Below are 12,031 nucleotides of genomic sequence, written 5' to 3' on the forward strand. Positions count from 1 at the left end.
TATTTTCCTAAAATTAGAAGTTGCCTCATTCAGAAAGAACTCACAGAGAAAAGCTATCAAGTGAAAGAGTTTCACTAAGCGATAGTTGTGCAGAGACTTAAACGATTGTGGAGCTTTGACTATACGATAGTCATTCAGCTGATCGTAGCTACACGATCGCGTGGCTAAGTCTATAAGATAGGTTGCCATTTATAAAACGATCTAGCACATCGTCTATACGATAGACAACTTTCTATCTCCCACTTGCTCGATCGTCTACACGATCGTTGTCCTCCAGTCTCTTCCTCAAGCCAAGATCATACAAAGCCCACAACTTCTGGATTCTAACACCAAGAATACCAAGGTAACCATTGTGGTGGTGTTCTCACTCAGTTTGTGAATCTAGTCGGACTCGATTGTGTTCGTGATCATTGTGTTCATGTTGTTGTTCATGTTGTTCCGGTCGTTGTGTTCGAATGCTATCTTGGATGTTTGTAGATTGATCGAGGGATTCGTGAAAAATGTTCTTCAAATGTACGCATACTCTATCCCTTAATTCTATTGAAGAATGTTGTAATTTCTTGTTGTGCATGACCTGTTAGTTTCTTTTCTTAGACTGTAATCCTCATGTTTAGGGTATAGTTTATTACTAGCTTTAGCCATTAAATCCTCAAATAAGTTTGTGGTATCTTTTTCTTGACCATTAGAGGACATTTCATTCTCGATCCATTCTTCATTTGCATTTTTTTTTTCAACTACAACTTATAGATCGTTTATAAGATTCAACATTTCATTTTCTTCAACAACATTACACTCTATGTTAGTTTCTTCATCATTATGTATTGAATAGGTTGTATGTTTTTCAAAACTTCTAGATAAGTTAACTGACTCTCCGTGATATACTCATTCACAGTATGAGGGGGATATTCCATATGTTAATAGATGTCGTTCCATACCCTTGGTGACTTAAAATTTGATGAATGTAATGTGCATGCATAATGATGTGCTACAAGCTCATGTTGCCATAAACTTGTAACGCAAAATGTAATCTTATGCTGTGTTGCTGCTCATGCACATTTTATGTGATACTACTTCTAGATGTATGCGTTATTAATGAAATGCTTGTAGTATGCTATGGTTGTCATAAGTTTCCTTGCGTTGAAACCAAGTATAATTCCACCGCAAGTTTCTCGGAGTGATCTGAGGTCGAACACAGGGATTGCTTAGTTAATGCGTTACATTCGTGATATATGCGACTGAGAGTTTTTCAATTAATAAAAGTTATGTTTATACAGGGATTTAAAGTTGCGGTAAAGTAAAATTGTGCGGAAAAGTAAAGTTGCGTTAATAAAATAAAGTGCGATAAAAATAAACCTAAGCTATTATGATACAAGATACAGGATACTAATACATGATACTGAGTTTGAGACTGACTGTGAAGTTTATACAAAGGATCGTGTTATGCGGTGGCAAGTCTTTATGTATGAAACAGAAATAGAAAAGGTAACTAGTATAAACATCAAAAGTTATTAATTGCGTTAAAGACATAACTATGGTTCCGCTTTCCTTTAGCGTATACCTCTTGGTCGTGTTCCCACATCTCTATGGTGAAATAGAGATGAACGTAATGAACGTAAGGTTGCTTCCATCTCTAGAAGTACTTCTCGCTTTAGTTAATGCATTCTTCCAACCTTCTCTCGATAGGAGGAATGACATCTTCACTTCTGCTTTCACAGGTAAAGATGCCGTCTAGCATGCTTTAGCTAAACACATTTATTTCCTTAACACAGATTAATTTACTTGTTAGATTCATGTTAATTACCAAGGGATTAAGAAAACATCGTGGAGAAAGCGAATTACGGATGAACGAAAATAGACAGAAAGATGGAAATGGAAATGATCATGACATTCAATACTAAGATTTAACGTCTGATACATGGTGTGAATGATAGATTAAGAAGATGAATACAATTAATGATAAAGAGATAGAAATAAATACAGAAGAGTGCCAACGTCTTGACACAGATCTGGACGGTGGATTTGCTTGCCGGTGTATGGAATGGATGAAGAGAAGAGCTTCCCTCTCGGGCTTGCTCGTCCGGTAGAAGTGACCTTGGTACAGAGCTTCAACGGCGGGGATTGAAAGAATTTTCCCTGAGACTCACCTCTCGACCTTGTCTCTTAAATCTTCCTAGATCTTCTCCGATCAGGCTCTTCAGACCAGTCTCTCTCTTAATATACAAATATCAAAATATGCTCATAGCAAGTATATCTTCTCAGTGGAATGGCCGAAGCTATTTATAGGCTCAGCTTTGACTCTCTGACTTGTGGACCCCACTGTATTGTTAAGGCAGTTCCGGAAATGGTGGAGTGAATATTACTTCTGTTACGCAATCAATCTTCTTAGAAATGCACAACGGTCAGCTGTACACGCGTCAGAATCCTCCGCAATTGCGTTACTCTTTACATCTTCGATCGTTTGCCCGCATCCGGTGCTATTTTTTTATTACTGCATGTGGTTGAGATTGCGTTAATCGCTTAGCTCTTGATTGATTGTCGCATGCGCTGTCATTGTGTTGATCATCTATTCATTTATGAATGATTGGTGCAATGCGACGTAGATGCGTTGTTCTTTTTATCTTGAGCCATGAACGCATACGGTGACTTGATTTCCTGCAAAACAGACTTGAAATATTCTTTTCTACCATCGCAATGGTGTCCGTGGGTGTATTGATGACAATTCGTAATTCTTGCATTTCTTAGCTAATTTCTCTACAATTAACGCAACTTTTTTTTCTTTTGGCCGCACTATCTAAATAAAGCAGTATAAATAACTTGTATTTCTACAAGTTATTACACCCCCAAATTTAGATATATGCTTGTCCTCAATCATATCTTCTACTAAGGCAATATTGCCCAATTCCTATCCTAAATTTTGCGTTGATTGGTTGCTCCGAATGCTCCACCTAGGCACATTACTTAACATCGCAATTTCTTTCTATCCTTGAACATTCCTAATAAAGCCTTACTTTATTCTTCTATACTACAAATTTTTGCTCAAAAATGCTTTTCTAGTTTTTAAAAAGAATGTTTACCTCTTCTTGTCAAAATAAATTGATGTGTCTGGATGCGGTGGTCAAACTTTGCATCATTTATTAGAGACTATTGATCATGGTTACACCTTTCGTTTTTGCTTGTTCCTACGGGTGTCATGCGAACATCCAACTACGGTTGTGTGCCAATCTCAACTTTAACTCATGAATTTCAGAGGATTTGTCTCTTGTTTCTTTTGTTTTTCTTTTGTTTTTTTTTTGTAATTTTTGTTCTCTTTTCATATTGCGTTGTTCTTGGAAACCCACCTTCATTTTGGCTTGCTCCCACGGGTGTCATGCGAACATCCATCTACGAGCAGGCTCTTTTCACAACTTAACTCTTATTAGGTTGAGATTGTTTTTGAAGTTTCCCTTGCGCTAACATTGGAGTTTATATGAATTTTTTTTTTGAAGATGATGAACACATTTTTCTTAATGATCGTATCACTTGATCTCATCTGCTCAGACCTTCCCCACCCCCAAATTTAAAGATGTGCAAGGTCCTCATTGCATTGTTTGGATAGAATAGACAAACACTTAGACAAAATTTCAAAAAGAAGGTTTGAGCAGAATTTTGAAAGATAAAAGATAAAATATTGCTATAGCCACGAATTAACTAAGTGTTAGTTAGAAAATACAAGGCATGGGAAATGCTCCTAAGTGTATGCATATTATACATTATGGCAGCGTAATGAATAATGCAAAAGGAAAGATCAAGAATATCGCAAAGTTGACAAAGGATGATAAAGAAGAGGTACAGACATATAGAGAGAATTGCTACTCAGTTGTATTGAAGATTAACTAAGTATACAAGTAATTAAAATTTCGCAATACAAAATTTTTTTTGCCTGTACAAAGAATCAAAGAATTTAGATAAGCATAGAAAAAAAAATAAGTGAAGTAAAAATACATAATGGCCGCAAAAAAATAAATGTAAAGATTATTGAGGAGGAGGAGGTTCTAAAAGAGGGTTTTGATGTGGTACGGGAGAAGTTTCTTCAAAAATCAGATGCTACTGAAGACGCGGAGGTACCATGGGTCCATGAAGATATGTTGTCAGAAAATTGAAGTACTCATGGTTGCACTTCGCTAGTTGTCTTTGGTGCAGGTGGATCGTATAAATGTTGCGCTGAATATTGATCAACACCTGCCTTGTCATGGCAGCACTGCGTTGTAAATTGTCGACTCTCTCGATTACCGCATCAATTCTTTGGCCGAAGAAGGCTTGTTGTTGGGAGAAGAGTTGTTGTTGTTGGGCAAGAAGAGACCGCATATCTGCTAGTTCAGCAGCTAAGGAAGCAACGGTGGGTTGTGCCTGCGATGCCTCACCATCGACGTTTTGGGGTTGGGCAGAAGTGCCTTCACCCAAATCGTGTGGGTCATCAACATGCGGCGGTGGGAGGGGAAGTTGCGGTGATAATGCTAAAGGTGAGGATGGAGCTACTGGATATGCGATTGGAGAATCAGGGGCAAGGAGAAGGTTAGTGAAATGCTCGGGAAGGGAAGAAGAAGGTTGTGCGGGAGGGCTTAGAGGGCAAATTATCAAAGGCAAAGGGTCCAAGGGTACTGATTCTTGCGTTGATGAGTCTTAGACTTTCCATTTTCCTTTGCCTTCTTTGCGCTATTTCTTTGGCTTGGGTTACTGCGGCACATTATCAATGATGGGCCTCTTCAATGGGAGCTTGGGGCAGTATGGGGAATCTTTGAGGAGCAACTTCAAAATCTTGACGTTTATGAGGCCGTGAACTTCAGGCATTGGTTCTTCCTCAATGCCTACACCCATTGATAAACATAAACTTGAGATAGTCCATGGGAAAAAATACTGACCTCTTATGTGCCCCATAAAACCTCGAATTTTTCTTGCGATCAACTGGCCCACATCGATTGGAATGCTGCAAGCAATGCAATATGCGGCCATAACCTGATCCCTCGAAATTGTTTTGTCATAGGATTTTGCATTAGCAGTTTCCTTAGGATTCAAGATGGCCAAAGCGCTTCTCCTTGACTCTTCCTCCATCGCCTCCTCCGAAAGCAGTGGTTGGTTCACAACCCCAGCTTCGGGCAGTCCTCCTCCTTTGTCCAAGTTGCTGAGAATGCTCCCAAACACCTCTTTATCATCCTATCTCTTCTTTTCACTCTCAGAGGTGAATGTTGAGAGTGGGGTGCTTTCAGAACTTTGCCCGCTTTTGAATTGGAGTGGCCTGGCTTCTAAGGGATTTCGCCGGGGTTTTCCGGTGACTCGAGGAACGGTGTGTGGCTGGGTGATGAGACGACGGCTGGTAGCAAGGAATGCCACCTCTCGCATAGAGAGTGGGGTTTTCGAGGGTGATGAGGGTGACGAAGATGGCTGGGAAGATTGGTCTGCCATGGATACCGGAGTAAAGAAAACTGGAATTCTTTAGGGTTTTAGGAAGAGGGAAACAATCTGGTATGTAGAGTGCTCTAGGGTTTTTGTTTGAAAATGAAATCAAATGGACTCACAGACGGAGGAGATGGAATTTATAGGTTGGGCCTTGATGGGCCCAACGTGAATTCTGCAGTGACAGGCCTTGAGCTACTCAAAAAGCCTGTCGTTTGCACTCCTCACATTTATGAAGCATTAGAGAAGGACATCCTTTCATCTACTAAATCATCATTTCCTTGGAAGACGAAACGATTGGACTTCTCAGTTTGCAAAATGAATTAACTTTAGTGTTTTATTCGAATGGGCGCAAGGTGAAGAATTAATGCAATGAGTTCATCAAAGCAAATACATATTTGCAGAGGACGAGCAACAACGCATGTATCCCCACAACACACCCCTTAACTCAACGCATTTTTGGAGGACGGGCTCACGGTATTTCTACCAGCGCAACACTACCTCAACATAGTGCATTTTTGCTAAGGACGGGCAAAGAACACATACGAGCGCAACACACCCCTCAACGCAATGCATTTGAGTTGGATGAACGCAAAGTGTATCTTGTGGGTACAAGATACACCCATCATCGTAATGCATACTGAGTGTTGATTGTTTTATTAAATTGTTTTTTCCATCAACGTAAGTCACATGGACCTTGCGGTAATAATTTTCTTCTGATTAATCAATCATTCACCAATATTTAAGAATAACACATTTATGACGGAAAAGTAAGGAATAGAAAGAACACGGAAATAAACGCAAGAGAATTAAATGAAGCATAAATTTGTAAAGTCATAAAAACAAATTAAATGAAGCGATAAATGACAAATTCATAAAGCAATAAATTCAAAAAGCAAGTAAACATAGGATTGAGATATGGACCGGAAGACAATTTTCTCTTGATGAACGCAATCCACACCTCTGCAGGCAGTCCAGCTTGCCTGCCTAATGTCTTCAGGGACATTGCTCCTTCCCGTGAGAACCAGGGGCAATTCGAAACGTTCCAGGTGTTCTATTACGTAACTCGGATGCCAGCTACCCCACTTGAATCTCTAAATTTCTAATTGAAGACGCATGCGCTTGCATCACCACATCGTTTTTATCCATGTATTGCTTGAGCAGGGCCTCCAATGAATTGCTAGAGGTGTTTGAAGATGAAGGTTGTTGGTTCGACTGTCTCTGTTATTCTGATTATGGTGAAAAGGTGGAGGGTTTCCTCGATTCCCCGAGTTGTTATTCTAATGGTTACTTGGCCCACCTTGGTTCTGATTCCCTCCCCAACTGAAGTTAGGGTGTCTCCTCCAACCAGGATTATACGTGTTGCTATAGGGTTTGTTCTGGATTGCACATATTTGCTGCATGTTCGATGGACACATTTTCGCTGCATGGCCTCCTCCACAATTAACGCAACTGATTGCGGCCACTTGTGCTGGCGCATTGGGTTGCGCTGATCCTTGGGAGAGGGCACCTTGATTAAGCACCATCGACTGGAGGATAGAGGTTACTGCGGCCATTTGGGCGGCCAAAGTAGTCATTGTCTCCACAGGGACAATGACAATTTCATTTCTTCTTCTTTTGGGCGGCCAAATTAGTCTTCTTTTCAGAGCCTTTTCCTCCGTATCCATCATCAACCCAGTCATCCATATTCCACGAGATGCGGTCAAGGATGACCTTGGTCTCAGTATATGTCTTATCCATAAAACCTTCTACTACGGAGGAGTCAGTAACAGCCTGCGTTGATCTGTTCAGGCCATTATAAAAGGTCTCCATTAGGACGCAATCGGGTATCCTGATATGCGGATAATTCTTCACCAGTCTTCTAAATCGCACCCAGGCGATGCTAAAGGTCTCATTATTCATCTGTTCAAAGTTCAGCACGTCCTTCCGTCGCCTTGCATTGATAGCTGGAGGGAAGAACTTCTTCATAAATTGCTCAACCAACTAATCCCATGAATTAATCTCATTTGGCTCCAGTAAATGAGCCCACTTTTTGGCCTCATCCTTTAAGGTGTAAGGGAAGAGATATAGTCTGATACCTTCTGGGGTGACGCCAGGTATAGAGAAGTTACCACACATCTCGATGAAACTGGTCAGATGGGCATGTGGGTCCTCACCTTACAGACCGCCAAACTGCCCCTCATTCTGAATCATTTGGAGTATGATCGATTTAATCTCGAATCTTGCGTTCTTCTCAACTATCGGCCTTTAAATTTTGGGCGAAAAATCATATAGATTGGGTGCAGCATAGTTCCTCATTGGAATGTTGCGGTCAGCCATAAGAAAAACAGGATCTTGCGCTGGCTGTCCCACCTCTTGATTTACTTCAGGTGCCACATTATCATTGTTATTATCTGCCATGTTGGCTTTCTTTCACCTCGCTTGATTCTGGTGTGCCCTTGTGCGAAATGAACGCTCGATCTCTGGGTCAGCCTCGAATTCTAGGTCAGTCCCAGTACTCATAAACTGTTAGACTGCTCTCTGCGATAAACAGCCAGAACAAAGAGATCTGTCCTGCAAAAATATCACAAACATACTCAACAATAACCGTTACCAATCTCCGGCAACGGTGCCATAAACTTGGTGACTTAAAATTTGATGAATGTAATGTGCATGCATAATGATGTGCTACATGTTCATGTTGCCATAAATTTGTAATGCAAAATGTAATCTTATGTTGTGTTGCTGCTTATGCACATTTTATGCGATACTACTTCTAGATGTATGCTTTATTAATGAAATGCTTGTAGTATGCTATGCGTTGTCACAAGTTTTCTTGTGTTGAAACCAAGTATAATTCCACCGCAAGTTTCTCGGAGTGATCCGAGGTCAAACACAGGGATTACTTAGTTAATGCGTTACATTCGTGATATATGCGACCGAGGGTTTTTCAATTAATAAAAGTTGTGTTTATACAGGTATTTAAAGTTGCGGTAAAGTAAAGTTGTGTTAATAAAATAAAGTGCGATAAAAATAAACCTAAGCTATTATGATACAAGATACAGGATACTGATACATGATACTGAGTTTGAGACTGACTGTGAAGTTTATACAAAGGATCATGTTATGCGGTGGCAAGTCTTTATGTATGAAACAGAAATAGAAAAGGTAACTAGTATAAATATTGCAAGTTATTAATTGCATTAAAGACATAACTATGGTTCCTCTTTCCCTTGGCGTACACCTCTCGGTGATCGGCTGTGTTCTCACATCTCTGTGGTGAAACAGGGATGAACGTAATGAACGCAAGGTTGCTTCCATCTCTGGAAGTACTTCTTCTTTTAGATAACGCATTCTCCCAACCTTTTCTTGACAGGAGGAATGACATCTTCACTTCTGCTCTCACAGGTGAAGATGTCGTCTAGCATGCTTTAGCTAAACACATTTATTTTCTTAACACAGATTAATTTACTTGTTAGGTTCAGGCTAATTACCAAGGGATTAAGAAAACATCGTGGAGAAAGTGAATTACAGATGAACGGAAATAGACAAAAAGATGAAGATGGAAATGATCATGACATTCAATAATAATATTTAGTGTCTGATACATGGTGTGAATGCTAGAATAAGAAGATGAATACAATTGATGATAAAGAGATAGAAACAAATACAGAAGAGTGCCAACGTCTTGACACAGATCTGGACGGTGGATTAGCTTGCCGACATATGGAATGGATGAAGAGAAAAGCTTCCCTCTCGGGTTTGCTCATCCGGTAGAAGTGACCTTGGTATAGAGCTTCAGCGGCGGGGATTGAAAGGATTTACCTTAAGACTCACCTCTCGGCCTTGTCTCTTAAATCTTCCCGGATCTTCTCCAATCAGGCTTTTAAGACCAGTCTCTCTCTCAATATACAAATATCAAAATATGCCCGTATCAAGTATATCTTCTCAGTGGAATGGTCGGAGCTATTTATAGGCTCAACTTTGACTCTCTGACTTGTGGACCCCACTGTATTGTTAAGGTAGTTACAAAAATGGTGGAGTGAATATTCCTTCTGTTACGCAATCAATCCCTTCAGAAATGCACAACGGTCAGCTGCACATGCGTTAGAATCATCCGCAATTGCGTTGCTCTTTACATCTTCGATCGTTTGCCCGCATGCGGTGCTATTTTTGATTACCGCATGCGGTTGAGATTGCGTTAATCGCTTAGCTCTTGATCGATTGTCGCATGCTCCGTCATTGCATTGATCGTCTATTCATTTCTGAATGATTGGCGCAATGTGATGTAAATACGTTGTTCTTTTTATCTTGAGTCATGAACGCATACGGTGACTTGATTTCCTGCAAAACAGTCTTGAAATATTCTTTTCTACCATCGCAATGGTGTCAGTGGGTGTATTGATAACAATTTATAATTCTTGCATTTCTTAGCTAATTTCTCTACATTGACGCAACTTTCCTTTCTTTTGGCCGCAATATCTAAATAAAGCAGTATAAATAACTTGTATTTCTACAAGTTATCAACCTTCTAATGACTTCCCCATTGAATTCATACAATTCTTGCGTGTGTATCTTGTTCGTTCGGAATCATTAACATGAAACTTTGCCACATATAAAAATTGGGATACTCCTTCTCTATACTTGACCAACAACTTATTTCTAAGTTTAATCCATTCTTTATTCATCCTTAAAAATAAACCTTTTCTGACCCAACTTGTAATCCAAAATAAATTATAAGCTGTGTTTGATCCAAAAATTAAGAATTTGATCAACAAAAAACTAGATACGAAAACATTATCAAATGAGGTATATATAGTTATTAAATGCAGTCTAAGTTAATTATTACCTATATGAATACTACACTATTTTCATCATCAAAACTCATCTTATTGATTAAAGAGAAAATGACATTACAAAAATTGGATTATCCAATATTGTTTGGGGAACACAACATTTAAGTTTAGACAACACATTTAAATGTTAGACTAAAATAAATGAAACTAAGACTTGAGCATTCTTGAATTAGTTTTAATAATAGTGAAGATTCAAGAATAGATTCAAAATAGAGAGAAGAACAGAGAAAAAAACACAAATGAAACAGATTAAGTAAGTAAAAAATGCATGTTTATATCATGTTTTTTTTTTTCTTTCCTTTGAACATATTCGCCACTTGAGGCATGCTGAATACAAAAGGTCTAGACTGGCTAGGAACTGTAGAACCGTTAATCGAGCATATGGTGGTGTGTTGTCAAGATGTGTGGTTAGGTAAAGGTATGTTATTCATTGAATATACCCTGATATTTCTGGTTTCTTTGGGTTTTTTTTCCCTACGTAGTCAAGCATAAATGTTGTTTCAACATTATAGTTTGGGATTTTCTCATAAAAGAGTAGAAGATTATGAAAAAGGTATTGAAAATCCAAAAGGCAAAGGAAAAGTTAGCTGCCAAGAGTTAAGATATGATTTGGTAAAAAGAAGGGAAAAAAAAAAAACAACCATGGAGCTGCTCTGGTTTAGAAGTGTTTTGAGTTAAATTTAAGAATTTTAGTGTTGATAATGAATAGGTGTTTCTTCTTTTGCTCAATTGGATCATCACATTTAGGGCAAACAAAAGGGAGTGTGATAGAATAATTTAGGGCTATTAATGAGACTCTACAAAATTAACAGTCAAGATATAGGAAGATATTGACCCGAATGCATCACAGATTAATATTTACTCAAAAGGGTTGATTTTAGTAAAAAGAAAAGGGTTAAAAGAAGAAAGAAAATATTAGGGTTTTGTGAAAAAGGCATAGATTCTCCAACTTTTAAACAAGCCAAGGCCAAGAGCCTAAGGGCAAGGCAAATGCATGTGAGTTTCTGTAAATGTAAATGTTGGATTCTACAATACAAATTTGCTCTTCTTTTTTGGGATATTTTTGTGTCGAAAGTCACACATCCCATATTTCCAATAATCTTCCTTACCCAAAAAATAAAAATAAAACCCCATCTTCAAATTACTCAAATCAAAACTAAATTTAGCACTCTAAAAACAAAGTTTGAATTTTGCTGATCAACTTTCCCATTTTTGTTAGTTTAATTTGTTTGGTACTAGACATACTAAAAAAAATCTCATTTAAATAGCTCATTAAAAAAACCTATACATATTTAGCTTGTGGGTAAAAGACAAGCCAAAGAAAACAAACATCCTTCCTTAAATGACAATGATTTGCTTTGTCCTAAATTAATAGAATCCATTAGACACAACCATGAAAAGAGAACAAACAAACCTTGATTTCACCATCAAAATCCCTAAACATATCCTAATTTCACCATCAAAATACCTTAAACACAACTATGAAAGAAAGAGAAATTACTGACAACGAGGAAAGGGGATTATGGGGAGGCAGACGAAGATTGACATCAAGGAAAGGGGATTTTAGGGAGGCAGATGGAGTTTGACGACGTTCGATGGCGGTGCAGCATTCGACGACTCAACGCTAATCGACGATCTAAAGGGAGCGATGTTCGGGCGGATGGGAGAGGCAGAAGACGAAAGGGGATTTTGGGGAGGCGATTTTAGATATGATATTGGGGTTACTAACTTTCGGCAGTTAAAATTACTCATCGGGAGTTAATACT

The sequence above is a fragment of the Benincasa hispida genome, chromosome 1, assembly GCF_027475165.1.
Source record: "Benincasa hispida cultivar pf3 chromosome 1, pf3_genome.v1.1, whole genome shotgun sequence".
Taxonomy (NCBI): Eukaryota; Viridiplantae; Streptophyta; class Magnoliopsida; order Cucurbitales; family Cucurbitaceae; genus Benincasa; species Benincasa hispida.